At 40.2% G+C, this 14,679-nt stretch overlaps 1 protein-coding gene across 9 annotated transcripts in view; it reads right to left on the bottom strand.

The window, feature by feature from the left end:
* Positions 1-14,679, bottom strand: part of Fam110b (family with sequence similarity 110 member B) — a 135,018-nt gene that overhangs the window by 50,517 nt on the left and 69,822 nt on the right. For 2 of the 9 annotated variants that reach the window (XM_048782929.1, XM_048782932.1), the window contains one exon: positions 10,440-10,519. The exons of 6 other annotated variants lie outside the window; for them this stretch is intronic. The gene's annotated coding sequence lies outside the window, so the exon portion shown is untranslated. Of the gene's footprint in view, positions 1-5,104; positions 7,753-10,439; positions 10,520-14,679 lie in introns of those variants that run through there. One more of the 9 variants, XR_007340543.1, reaches the window with a different exon arrangement.

Below are 14,679 nucleotides of genomic sequence, written 5' to 3'. Positions count from 1 at the left end.
TGAAGACGCTGGTAGCCAGGCAGGCATTCAATAATACACCTCCCACTTTCACCAAGGAGGCTTACAGAGGACGTGCCTCAGTAAGATGAGAGAATATAAACCTGGAAAGAAAAAGATTTGCTCTCCAAGAAAAGTGGGGACCCACTCAGAAGAGCAGCTGCTAAGCAGCTGAGAAAACTGGCCCAGAAATGACCCAGGAATAGAGCTACAAGAAGAATTATGTATGAGTATATGTGAAATATTACTCAGAGGCATATGGCAGAAAGGTTGGACCACTGGGGGGTAAACAGACGCTGGGTATATTAGAAAATGAGGCAAAACATAGAAGAGGAGGCATCAACTATGAAAATGGATGCTTCCTACAAGAAAAGAGTTAAGGACATAGTCCCCTCTGTAGAATGTATGGGTGTGTCACACTGTCAGTGTTTAATTGAAAAAGTCAACTAATTACAAGGACTGCACATTTTGCATCATTTCTGCTTGCCGGTACATTTGTGAGAAAATTCAAGGGGATAACAAACAGAAGTTAAACATGACTACAGGCTCTGCAATGCAGTACAGATGCTACTTTTTGGATTTCAAACCTTATAAATGAAGCATTGTCAGATCAACACTTGAAATCTCGGAAGTTAATATTGACTAACACTCAAAACACTTTTCCTTAATTTGATGAACTTGTGAGACTACTCAGATCCACATGAGACTACATCAAAGGCATTCTTTGTATCAGGGAGACAACTTCAGATGCATCCAGCGTGTCTCCATGTGGAGGAAGGAGAATGGCAGAGGAGATGGCTTCCCTCATCCTGACCTCTGCTCAGGTGGCATCTCCTGACAGCCCCCGGCTCCTGTCCTACCACAGTGCCGTGCTGACTTTTCTGTATAAACTTGCCACCATCTGAAGTCATCTGTTTACTGTCTGTCTCCTGGCCTAGAATGTAAGCAGGCTCCACAAGGACCTTAGGTGTCTGTTATTCACCCCTGTATGTTCACTGATGTTGAAAAGACTGAATGAGCAGAGTTAACTAGAAAGAAGAAGTATGTTACTCCTGTGTCCCTGGAGCAGCTTCATGTTGGGTGACCCTGAAATTACACTTCTCATGGGGTCCTTCTATATTACTAGTCGACAAGCTCCAATCTCATGTGGGTGCTGTCTGGCCAGGGAGGACCTGGGCCTCAGCAGATTCTGATTCCGCTACCCCCTACCAAGGGTTTTCAATAACTATTACTTGTTCTTTGGATCTTAGATTTAGCCCAGTTATGCCATTTTCTGTTTCTTCACCTTGGAAATTTCATGGATCCCAGAGGCATGTACTAAAAATTCAAGCTGCTTTGTAACACAGCTCTTGGGTAATAAATCAAAACCGCAACGATACGCCTGATCGTCCCACCCTTGGAGCTCTGGAACACTTATCCTTATCTGCACTGGAGGGGCAGCCACTTCTGGGATGGGATCCAGCAATCTGCAAGCTCATGTTCCAATACAAAAATAAATTACAGAGAAAGATGTTCATCTGTTGAAATACCAGAGGCATTTCCTGAGGTGCTCTGCCTGGAATTTCTCCTGGTAGGCAATGGATATCAGTGGAGTTACTGGCTTATTCCTACATTCCCCCATTATTCTTCACTATTATATCGTCTACAGGACAATTCAGACTAGAAAAACTAGCTCAGGAAGATGAAAATGTGACACATAAAGCTGATTTTCCAAAGCAATCTCAATAAGAAAGCAGCATTCTGTACACAGGGAATCTGATCTAATGATAAAATATTTATGTGCAAATGTTGTTCGGCTATCTTCTTTAAATACGCTCTGGTCATGTGCTTTACCTCCAGACTTACTCTAGTCAGAAACTACATGCCCTTGTGGAAGGTGCCCTTGGTATCACCGAGTCAGGGACTCCTGCTTGGGATGTGGACTGTGTTGTTCATTTGTTTACAGTCGCAGCTCAAATATTGATGGAAACTATGAGTTTGAAATCAGACAGACCTTGGCTTCACTCTGGACTCTGCTGCTTATTGGCTGTGTGTCCCCGAAGCAGGTTATTTACATAAATCTTAGTCTTTGATTTTCCTGATAATCAATGAATGATGATGATAACCCACCTTTCCTGGTTGCCAAGAAGTCAAACTGACATTCTGTGCACAAAGTGCTTGGCAGGATGCCAGGCACAGGTAGTACCAAAGGACTGGAGCATCCAGAGCCATTCCAACCTCCTTCTGGGGGCCTAGGCTGGCAGTGCATCCCTGAAGGTGCTTGTAGTTGGGGCAGTGGGACAAGCCACAACAGTGTGGTCTGGATATGTTCTGTGACAATTTCAAAAAAGACTAAGTGGCCAAAAATAAATAAATAAATAAAGACTATATTTAAAATAATTTCCAAGAATCTTGCCAAGGAGAAATGAATTATTTGGAATGTCAGATCTTTTGTCACAATAGGAAATTTGCATATCATCATCCCCTCTGCTATTGTCTAAATGTTTGTGTTCCCCCTCCTAACCCCCTACCAAATTCACATGTTGAAACCTAACACCAACACAACAGTATTAACAAGTGGGATCCTAAGGAGATGATTAGGTCAAGAGGCTTTCACCTTCAGAAGATGAGATTAATGCCCTTAGAAAAGAGGCTTAGAGAGTATGTTTGCCCCTCTGCCACATAAGGACACAGCTACAAAGGGCCACCTATGAAGCAGAAAGCCCTCACCAGACATCCCATCTCCTGACCCCTTATCTTGGGCTTCTCAGCCTCTAGAATTGTGACCAATAAATATCTGTTGTTTTAAAATTAATTACCCTGACTAAGGCATGCATTTTAGTAGCAGGAAATAAGACATTCCCTGTTAATAGTTTGAATCTTTAATGTCCCCTCCTCAAATTTCATGTGTTCAGAGGTGGGTCTTTAGGAAGTGATTGGATCTTGAGGGCTCTGATCTCTTCAGTAGATTAATCCACCAAATGTGGATTAATCCACTGTTAGCAGAATGGACTACTGCAAGGTGGGACACAGTTGGAAGAAGTAGGTCACTGGGGCTGGGCCCTGGAAGGGTTTATTGTTTCCCAAGCCCCTTCCTTTCCTGCCCTCTCTCTGCTCCCCAGCTGCAATGAGCTGAGCAGTTCTCCTCCGCCATGCCCTTCCTCCATGATGTTCTGCCTCACCTCTGGCCCAGTGCAATGGGAACCAGCCCGCATTAACTGAAACCTCTGAAGCCTTGAGCCAAAATACATCTCTCTTTCTCTTAAGTTGCTCAGGCATCTTGGTCACAGTGACAAAAGCTAAAACTCCTCCCAATCTCCAATTAAGAGAGCACAAGTTAGAAGAAAGAAGAGTAAGTACACACACTCATATTTTCTTGCAATGCTGCCAACTTCGACTGGCTTCATCCCAAATTTCACTCCAGCCACCCTGAGTTAGCAGGCAAGGGAAGGAGCCCTTAAAATTGTGGTCATTTTTTTGGCTTCTAAAGGATACCATTATCCCCACTGTCCAGAAGCAATATTAATTGTGAATGTTTAAAGTAATAGGTAAGAATAATGTCTGCAGGCAAGGTTAAAATGAAAATCCACCTAAGAGACCATGGGTCTCAGAGGGCTAGGAGCATAAATATGGTTGAGTGGTTCTTTACATTTATCATCATGATGATTGTTATTTGTTTTAGTGCAGCAAAGATAACATTTTTCCCTAGGTTGCACCACACTAAATCTGAAGTTGGATCCACTTTTAAAAAGAAAGTTTTAAAACAGTACTTTTGTGGTCCAAAAGGAAATCTGGGGAGTTTTTAACCTGAAAGATATCCACAACTGACACTCCTACCAAGCCCTGCTGCTTTGCAACTGAATAGATGAGTGTGCGGAATGTAAATATCCTCCTTAGTGCACCCTCTCTGGAAGTACCACAGTCATGGTCATGGTCACAGTCATAAGCACAGCTACAGTCCCCATAAGAAGCCCCTGCTTACAAGTAATCATGATGGATAAACCTTTCTATTAAAGCCAGCACAAAGAAACTAAACTTCCCACTACTAATTTTCTGATAAATACCCTGACCTGACAGCTAGTCTCCCCGATCCCAAGCAAAAACAAGGTGGCCGGTGTCAAATGGGAAAAGTGTTTGAAATCTATCTGAGTACTTTGGGATGTAGCTGGTTTCCACACCCATCATCAATATGTCTGCAGAGCTTTCTGGCAGATACACGTGCAGTCCTTCCCCCACCCCGGCCCCCAAATAGAGCTACACACCAGGTTTTATTTAGGATCTATTGGGGAAAGGACTTCTATATAGAACTGAATTCCATTCTGAATACTGCATGGACCCAGGGTTATATAGGGTTAAGGACAGTAGATTAAAAATCGCTGAGTGGAAACATCAGGGATGGGGAGATTTGGGTTCAGAAGACCTACTGGGATTCTCTCTGAAGGCAGGTCAGGGTGATCAGATAACCAAGGATGGGAATGAGGAATTTGGTGACATATTGAGGATGATCCACATATTGAAGGTGTTGAGTGAGGGTTCTCTCTCAATGGAAGTAAGGTGATTTTTGCTGCTACTGAGTGATCCAGCCTGGATCACTGGTTGAAGCTCTCAAGACTTGACTGATGCTTGCTTCTTGGCTGTATTAATCTATATGGCTGCCTAGCAGGGATAGGTACTTCCAGGACAGAATGCACTCATTCATCAAATGTGTGAAAATGTTGTCACAGAAGAAGGTTGGTGGAGAGAGGAAAGAGGAAGACTGAATTAAGTCCACTGGTGTTATAGAAGTGGTATTATTATCAATAAAGAGATTAATGACAATTGGATAATTACTTTTGAAATATAACACTAATGACATTTGTGCACAGAGGACCTATCTTTTCCACATGCAAAGATCTTACTCCAGAACTATCTTTCCTATAATTTTTGGAGGGTGAGATATTTCACCATAGTGTGTAATTATTTATAGAGATAGATGCTTTTTGAAAACGCTGTCCTGCATTTGAACCTAAGTTTTAAGTACCTAAAAATATATTTTGTCTCTTAATTTGCTGAAAGAGGATAAAAGAACCTAAGTCTCTAGTCTATTAATTAAAATGCAAATTAAATAAGGAAATTACAAAAGATGCTCTCTGGTTATAAAGACAGACTATGTTTATTAATAATGCATAGTCATTAGGTACATACTACAGTATTATTAAAAAACACTTGGACATTGCTTACTATGCACCAGAACAATAGAGAACTTCTTAGAAATATCAACATGCTAATTCCTGCAATGATTTTATGAAGTAGGGGTTACAAATATCCCTCATTTTCCAAATGAAGAAACTGAGGTCACAGAATGTTAAGAATGTTCAAAAATGTTCCCATGACAATGCTCTCTCTATCTTTGAAATAGAGGAAGAGTTATAAGTTGAACCAGGCAAGCTGGTTCTACAATCAATGCTTCTCATGATCACCATTTGGTCAAGGAAGAAATTGAAGTGCTGAGAGGTTAAGGCCGCCCCCAAATGTGCCACCCCTACTCTTGGCTCTGTGCGTCTATAGAACAACTGTGCTGAGATCTCTGCAGCTTTCCCCTTTCTACATTTTCTCTCTTTCCTGAATATTGATTCCTGGATCATCCCACTGGGGAGTACCCTTGAACCAAGTCCTCTTTGTTCTTCTAACTACCTCCAGCAGTCACCAAGAAAGTATCATATTGAATCCATCAACCCTTTAGGGTAACTCGGCTTGCCTTCTGCTTTATTAGACTCAGATACACTACTTCACTTAGATTCCATAATTGGTTTACCTGCAATTGATTGCCCCCTACCCAGGGCTCCTGCTTAAGGGATTCTGGACAGAGTTGTACAAAAATACTACAAAATAAACCTGCCACAAAAGAGACTCTTTGCTTTCAGCCATCCCAAGAGGTCCTGAGAGACGTACTGCCTGGCCTTCTCAGTTGTTTTTCTTTAGGTCTTGAGGGAATACCTAGGCTGGAATCCCAGAAGCAGCCCCCAAACGCCGAGTAACTCCCATTAAGGAGAAGCTCGAGAAGGTTTTGAGTTAACAAACCATTGCTAATGTTCTACCATTTGTTCTTCCTCCAACCTCTGGAACTGACAGTTGTTAGACTGAAATGGAATATACTCTGGACAAGAACAAATAAGGTAATTAACTTATCTTCTTACCTCTTTCTAAAAAGTGAATGGTTCATTTGTTCATAATCTCTGGATTCACTTACTGTCGTGACATCTAAATTTAAATGTCAATGAAGAAGACGACCCCCTTCACCTTCTACTGATAGGCTACTGATGGGCTAATGGAACTTGAGAAATATTGTGGACTGCAGTTGGTCTGCATTTCAGGGTTGTGCATTTGTATGTGGAACAAGTAAGCCAGCTTCTTCCATATTTAGGTGTTGCTCCACAGGCCAAGCAGGGAAAGGGGGCATCTGAGCACAGTTTTGAAGGAGGAAAAGGGTAATCACAGAGATGTTTAGAAAGACAAGTGCAGAGGTGTGGGTGGTGTTGGGAGAAGAGGTACAGAGATAATGAGCTTGACCATATAATTTCTATAAGCACTGTGTCCAGCTCCATGCAACCTGGAACTTTACTGTGCAGTTACGATTCCAGAGAGGAGTACGACATATGAGTTAGGAAGAGCTGTCTGGCTGGTTTATTGAGAAAAGGAGGTCTGGCGAGAAACAGGCCAGTTAACAGGCTAATGCAATAATTCAAGAGGTTGTAATCATGACAGTGGTGGAGAAAACAGATAATTTCTGGGGAAATGAAAGATGAAGTCAATAGTATCACCATGCATCTATTTATTTACCATCTTCCCTAGTAGAATGTCAGTTCCTTTGAACAGTCTTGCTCTGCTTTTTTTTTCCTTTTCTGTATTTGTAGGGCCTACAACAGTACCTGATGAACAAATTCTGTCAAATAAGTGAAATCAACCTGCAAGAAGTAGAAGTGCAGCTCAGTGGATGAGCTAGGATTCTTATCCAGACCTTTTGGACTTTCAAACCCCATAATTACTATGCTATTCTGCCTGTTAACACTACTTTTTATCAGGAATAAAGTTTTTTCCCTAATCTAAATTATGTTCAGTGCAATACACTTTCCAATACATTTGAAAAATGCATCACCAGTGATCTGCCGCACAGTACTGACCTGAAAAACAAGGGTCAGAGATAGGCAAGTCCCTCAAAGCTGTTACATATTTTGATGGGACCCTAGCTCTGCTTTGAGTTAATGTGTATGTTTGTGCATAAAGATACATGTACTCGTCACAGAATTTATTTTCTAACAAAATAGTATACTAATATCATTCTTTATTTAGACAAAATACATACAAAGGAAATTCCTTTTTGTAGTTCTAAAGAAAATGGAAAATGAATCAGGAAAGTAGTCTTTAGGACTGCAAGGTGTGGGGAATGAGGATGGCACAGGCAGGTAAGCAATGGAGTATTTTAGAAAATGGGATGAGTCACAGATTCTGAGCAATCTGTCAAGATCTGTCAAGAATTTATAGTGATCCACTTACAAATTACAAAAAAAATCAGCAAACAATAAAACCAACCAACTTTCCAATAAGAGAGGAGCAGGTGGCCCCAAAACACCAGGCTTTTCTAGAGGCTGATTTCAGTCCATCTCCCACACTGCCCATTATCAGAGGCAACACAGCACGGAACTGAGATGAACCTGCTGGGTTTAAATATCACGTCTCCATGACAAGCTGCACATCCTTCAGCAGTCACTTAAATTCTCTGTGTCTCAGTGTGCTCATCTGTAACAGGGATAAAAATATAACTCATTTCCTAGGAGGTGAAGTCAGGGTGAAGTTCAAAGTATGAACACATGGCAAACATTTAAGAATAGTGCCTGGCTCAGACTGATAATAGTTCACCCTTACTGAACACATCCAACTTCACCTAGTGGTTTGGCCTCTCACCTCCATGCCAGAAAACATGGCAGTATTCCCTTAACTGTGGTCAACAGCAGTCTGAAACTGTTAAGTGAAAAACTTCAGAAATAAAAAACTCCTACGTTTTAAGTGACTTTTATTACAGTATAATTTTATAATTCTTCTATTTTAATATTAGTTACAGATGCCTTATAGTCTTCTAACTATTCTATTTTAATATTAGCTACGGTTATCTTTTACTGTGCCTTATTTATAAATTAAACTTTATCATAGGTATGTATGTAGAAGAAAAGACACCTTATGTATAGGGTTTGCTACTATCCAGGGGTTCAGATGTCTAGTGTGGTTCTTGGAATATATCCTCTGTGCATAAGAGGTGACTACTATATATCGAAGGCCCCCCACAACCTATTCAGGTAACTAAGAAGCAAATCTCGTTTGGGTGGTTAAGTCCAGCGTTGGGCCATGCCCAGGGTTCCAAAGAGATGAGTAGCATTATCAAGAACAGAAAGCTCTGTGAGGCTGGCTAGGGTGATGGAGGCCACAAGATTGGAATGAACACACTTGAGAATGCTGATACACATTTTTGCGTGTTATATCGAACTATAGCTTTTACAGAATTCTGAGAATTTATGGAAATAACTAATTTGTTACTGTCTCATTACCATTATAAATGACTATCCAGTATAAAGCAAACAGACTTATAGTATTATACAAGTAATTATCTCAAATTAATACAATCTCTTCCTGGGACACAGGGTACAGTAATAAATGGAATCTATCAGAACTTTTGCTTCCATCTCACATCACAGAAAAATACTAGAAAATACAGTCTACCTGTACAAATACTGGCCTTTTTGTTATTAGTGGGTCTTTCTCTTCTTAAGGGCCAGAGCATGCTCATTAAAGTCCCAGAGGTCAGGCTAGATCAAACATGTTAAATGTGCAGATGATAACCAACAGCAGGACAGTTTTGAGGACTTTAAAACGCAGAACACCAAAGAAAAGGGATTAGAGGCTATCAGTGAGTCTGTGGCTTTCTAAACCTCACGTGACAATGAGGAGTCACTTACCCTCTCCTTTGCATTTACACTGTTCCTCTGTTTTATGAAGTATTGGTTAGGACCTGAATCTAAAGCAATTACAGATATGAAAACCCACGGAATACCACTAAAGATCCGTGGCCAGTAGGTACTTATTAATGAAACACTCCCAAACAGGTTTTTTCTTTTGCTATGGTCTGAAAGTGTTCCCCTAAAATTCACAGGTTAAGACCCCAACACCAAAGGAATGGTACTCAGAAATGAAACCTTTGGAAGGTGATTAGATCATGAGGGCAACACTAGTCTCTCATGAATGAGACTAGTGCCCTTACAAGAAGCTGAACAAAACAGAGTTCTTCTCCCACATTGTGAGGAGATAGTAAAAATATGTCTACGAATCAAGCAGTGGGCTTTTACTAGATGCCAAACATGCTGGCATCTTGGATGTTCAACTTCCCAGCCTCCAGCACTGTGAGAAATAAACTGCTGTTGTTGAAGCTACTCAAGACTATGGTATTTTTGTTATAGCAGCTCAACGGGACTAAGACATTAATTCTGTAGAAGACTTTTAAAGATCCATCAAAATCATGAAGACAGATATTATTTCACTTGGCATTGCTGTTAGGGACATATTACTGGAAATTGCTCACAGGTTTAATGGCAACCAGCTTTCATCTGAAATAGGACAGAATCAGGTTGGGGCATGAGAACAGGTTAGGGTTTCAAACTCACTAGGAAAACCCAGTGGCCTGGCCCAGTGGACCAACAGCACCATTCCACATTCTGAAAAAGTTACATCACCACCCAGGTGAGTTTAGCTGCAAATAGGGGTTTTTATTAATGCTATACAGAAATGCTGAAGATACAGATTGTGATAATTCAGACATTGGAAGTTTCACTTTATACAAGCTGATATTCACAATCCCCCCCCCCCCAAAATGAGTTAGAATGTACTTGTAAAAACTAGTAAGCTGTTTATGTGAAGATACTAATTTTAAACTCTGATATTGTTATAATTTTAAATTGTTCTAATAACTCAAACAAGATTATATTTTTTAACCAATGGTGTTTGGTTTGAAGTATAACTAAGCCTAACTATGAATATCCCCAAGTGAGTTTACTACACTTGTGTCTTTTAAATGAGCCACACAAAGTGCCTGGCATAATGCCAGTCACAGACCAGCTGTGGGGTGAATGGGTGAAAGAACCCAGCGCTTCCTCATCAATTGCTTCCCCCTCAGTTGCTTCCTGTTGTGAGAGAGTGAGGGGCTGGGCACACATTTGGGAGACCCCAAAAAGAGAAACCTATGTAATTTCACTCACTTATTGTTTATTTAAAGACTGAAACAGTTGAAATCAGTATTTCTGGTGGAATCTTTATAAAAAGTAGTTAACATATATTTTTTAAATTTTTTTTTATTATTAGTTGTTCAAAACATTACAAAGCTCTTGACATATCATATTTCATACATTTGATTCAAGCGGATTATGAACTCCCATTTTTACCTGGTATACATATTGCAGATTCACATCGGTTAAAAGTAGTTAATATATGGCCAGTCCTCAGTATCTGTGGGTTCAACGAACTGCAGATAGAAAATATTTGAAAACTGCATCTGTATTGAACATGTACTGACTTTTTTCTTGTTATTATTCTCTAAGCAATAGAGTTAAAACAACTATTTCCACAGCACTCACACTGTGTTAGGTATGAGAAGAAATCTAGAGATGACTTATCAAGGATAAAGTATATAGACTATACAGGAGGATGTGTGTAAATAACATAAAAATAATCTGACAATTCATTTAAGGGATTGAGCACCCACAGATTTTTATCCAACCGAGGACCAATTCCCTTAAAGGTGGTTTCATGTCTCTAATTATGGATAATTTGTGACTATTAATCACTACATTAAACATGAACATTTTCGATATCTACTTTCTAGATTTCTGGTGCGCCATATGGAATCAGGGTGTTTCTAGAAAAGCAGAGTTCTAAAATAAAACCTAGAGGGTTTTAGCTTGTCTTACTATAATCTGCAATCTATTCTCCTATAGCACCGCTTATGGCTACTCACATTAGTGGGTAATGACACGTCTGTTTACCCGTGTAACGGGTTTGGCACAATTCAACATTGTTGTTCAAATAACAAGTTATATGCCTAATATATAATTGACTTTCTGTAGAAATTTTCTCCAAAAAAAAAAAAAAAAAGTGGTTGCTTTCACGTAATTTTTTGCCCCTGTGGTTCTGCATTTGAAAGAAAAAAAGAAGAGCAAAACTTGGGCCACCAAGACAATTGAAGTCAAAGTGGGTTTTTGTTTTGTTTTGTTGTACTGGGGATTGAACCCAGGGTCTCCTGCATACCAGACAAATGATCATATCAAGTTTTAAAATGAGTTTTCCAGAATAAAAAGAATCCTTAGTTAAGGCTCTAAATCTCAGACTGGAAGAATATGTATTTAATTTTTTTTCTTTTGCACAGTACAGTGAATATAGCAAATATTAAAATATCTTGTATATTTAAAAATTGATAATAACTGTAAATTTCAAATGATCTCACCACAAATAGCCCTTCAAGTACCTGATGTAATGGGTATGTTAACTTGATTTAATTATTCACAATGTATTAATAAATCACAACATTACTTTGTGTCCCATAAGTTTATACAATTATAAATTGTCAATTTACAACAAAACAAAGAAGTAGGAAAAAGAAAACTAGCTAAAATATCCTTGAAATATTTTACTTAAAACCAAATTAAATTTTCATCATACATAAATCAGTGTAACACTGCTTAATATTTTCAGCTATAATCCTACCACATATACCATCTGAGCCATTTAAATCTGTCATCGATTCTCTGAAGAAGAAATTTAAATTTTAATCATCCCAACTGGTTTCCTCTTTCTCTCTACAATTTAAAATGCATAATAATGCCATAAAGTAAGTTCTTCTCTGTATAAACATTGATTTCTTTCTCCCTTTTCTAATCATAGCATTTATTAATACTTCTGGGTTTGTGGCAAGTTAGACTGGTAAATATATTCTTCCCCATACCCCTTCCCTGCCAAAACAAATGAATACGATAATAGAATCATCTACCTTGGAGGGTTTCTTATATAAATAATTTTGAACAGTCTAAATACTTTTTAAAAAGACACTAAAATGAGACAGCAGATTGAATTCCCATTAGCTCCAAAATCACAGATGACTTCTTTAGAATGGAAACTTCTCTTTGTGGGGCTCTATGCTCAATTTTTTAGGGAATTCTGTCTGCTATGTTGTTTTATAGATTCTAATGGGACAGAGGGAACCATCACAGGAAACAGAGGGCATGATGTTCCAAATTTTCCATTTGGCCCTATCCTGAGTCACTCACTGAAACTTCTGAAAATGCAGAGTGAGCACTGAGGGTGTAGCTCAGTGGCAGAGGCTTGTGTAGCACGTGCCAGACCCTGGGTTTCATCCCCAGAACCGTGCAAAAGAAAAAAACAGAAAAGCAAACTGAGTAGGTCATAGTCAACTGTCCTCTCCAGGCCTGACTCATTCCCTTAATGAATCAGTTGTACCGAAAAGCACGTTAGTAGCCCAACAGTGAGCAGTGTGTTATTTAGTCTAAGGGTCAAAAACCACAGGAGGCAATGGTTTTGGCGATGTTGCAACCTTCTGCGTTTCTGACAGCACTGGGAATGCCCGCTGGCCCTTTGGGTTCCCCATGGGTGTCCCAGGCACTTGGCCACTGCACAGAATCCCTGACCTCATTTCCCTGTCCATCTTCCTCCAATTGTGGCAATGGAGCACAGCAACCAGCCACTTCAAATGCCAACAAGCCCTCCTTTCCAAATTGCCTTGGCACACGGCCTGGTATAGAACCAGAAAGGTACCTGTGTGGGACTAACACTGTTGAAATTGAAATTGTCATATTTCAGTGACATTATTAGAAATAGGTACTGTGCTTTTCTCTAAGAAAGGCCACTAAGTAAATTAAGCCCTGGGGTCTTTTATGAGTCCTATTTACAAAGACTCTCACGATGGTCAAATTTGTATGGCAAAAAATTATTACTGCAAGTATTACGTTAAATTTGCCAAATTGGATTTTAGTCTGTCTTGCTGCCTCTTTCTTCCTCTGAAGCTACTTGGTAACCGTTCCAAACTTTGATTCACTCACTCATTTGGTCCTCCCGTAAACACTTATTTATGGAACAAGGGCTATAGAACAAGCCTGAGGCCAGATGTTTGGGGCAGGGTGGAAGGGAAGAGATAAGTCACAGAGGATTTCACAGTCTGGTGGGGAAGGTAAAATAAAGCAGGCAGACGAAAATAAAGCAATATGTGATATGCTATAAAAGAGGTAAATGAGAAAAAGGGTTTCCATACAGATTCTACTACTTGCTACTAGCTACATGCTGAGCATGTAACTGTTTCCTCTCCTCTTAAAATCTGCAATAGGGTTGAACAGCCTTGTTGGTTGAGCTGACGTCTTTCTTGCAAGTGACTTGTGCACAGTGGGCACCCCAAAAAGAGAAGGTAGTAAGGGTGAATTACTTCTCAAACCTAGGTAAAGAAATAATAAAGTTCCTGGGAAGGGTGGGAGAGACAACTGTGGCTCACTAAATAGTGAAGTGGGAGAAGGCATAGGCACTCTGGGCAGATGGAGTCGTCGGAGTGAAGCTGGGACCCATAAAAAGCCAGACCCAGAAGGGTGGGGATCATCGCTGTTGGATGAGGTGAGAAGAGCTGGAGCTACAGCCACAGGCCTATAGTAGAGTGCACCCTGTTCCTGGAATCATCTAGAGCTCCATGTTTTCTGGCAAGTGGAGGCGCTTGGAACAGAGGATGCCAGGCCAGGAAACCCGCAGCGGACTGCTCTATGACTCTGGGGCAGAAGCAGCAAGATTCTAAGACTCCCATTGCCCTGAATATGCCAAAAAATTCCACATGGGATTCAAGCCAGAGCCTAGGTTCCATGTGCCTCTTTAGGTCAGGACTGAGGTTAAAGCCTGTCAGGAAGTGACATCAGCTGTCCTTCTGGGCACCTACAACCCTTCTGAAGGTCTGTCCAGGACGGTGCTGGTTCAGCTCCTAGCTCGCCTGTTTTTCCTGTTCCTGAAACTGACCTTGATTGTAGAAGGAAGTTAACAATCTGAATATGAGAATTAGCAAAGAAGCTTCAAAAGTCCACAATCCTGACTCCTTTCTTCACTCTCACTTGCATTTTCCTGCTGCTCACTCATCCCTCACAGTAATCTTCCTCCCAGATGCAGACCAACATATTTTGAAATAAGAACTTTGAGGGTTTTTTCATTTGGAGGCAATAAAGATGATGAATATGATAAAACATGTTATATGAACAAATATATACAACTTCATGTAGACAAAGAATAAAGTCAACTACTTGCCTTACTCCATGTCAGCTTAGGAAATTACTTCAATAAAGTTGGGAAAAACAGTGCAGAATCCAAGTTCCCACTCTCAGATTTACTCTGAGCTATGTTTAAATCAGATGCATTCCCTGAATGTGATTAAATCAATCTTTAAAAGCACAAACACTGCCTCAAACAAGGCTTCTCATTACTATATGTAACCAAGCATGTTGTTGTATGAGGCCCCTCAGAGCACAGCATAAAGATGTGGTATCCACTTTGGGCTTGCTGGGGGGCTCCGAGACCAGTCTCCCAGACACCAGTCTCTCAAACTATAAACAAGTCTCCTTTCTCTTACACAGACCATGGTACAGGATC

Source organism: Marmota marmota, unplaced genomic scaffold (assembly GCF_001458135.2).
Source record: "Marmota marmota marmota unplaced genomic scaffold, marMar, whole genome shotgun sequence".
NCBI classification, from domain to species: domain Eukaryota; kingdom Metazoa; phylum Chordata; class Mammalia; order Rodentia; family Sciuridae; genus Marmota; species Marmota marmota.
This window is presented reverse-complemented; position numbering and strand designations above follow the sequence as displayed.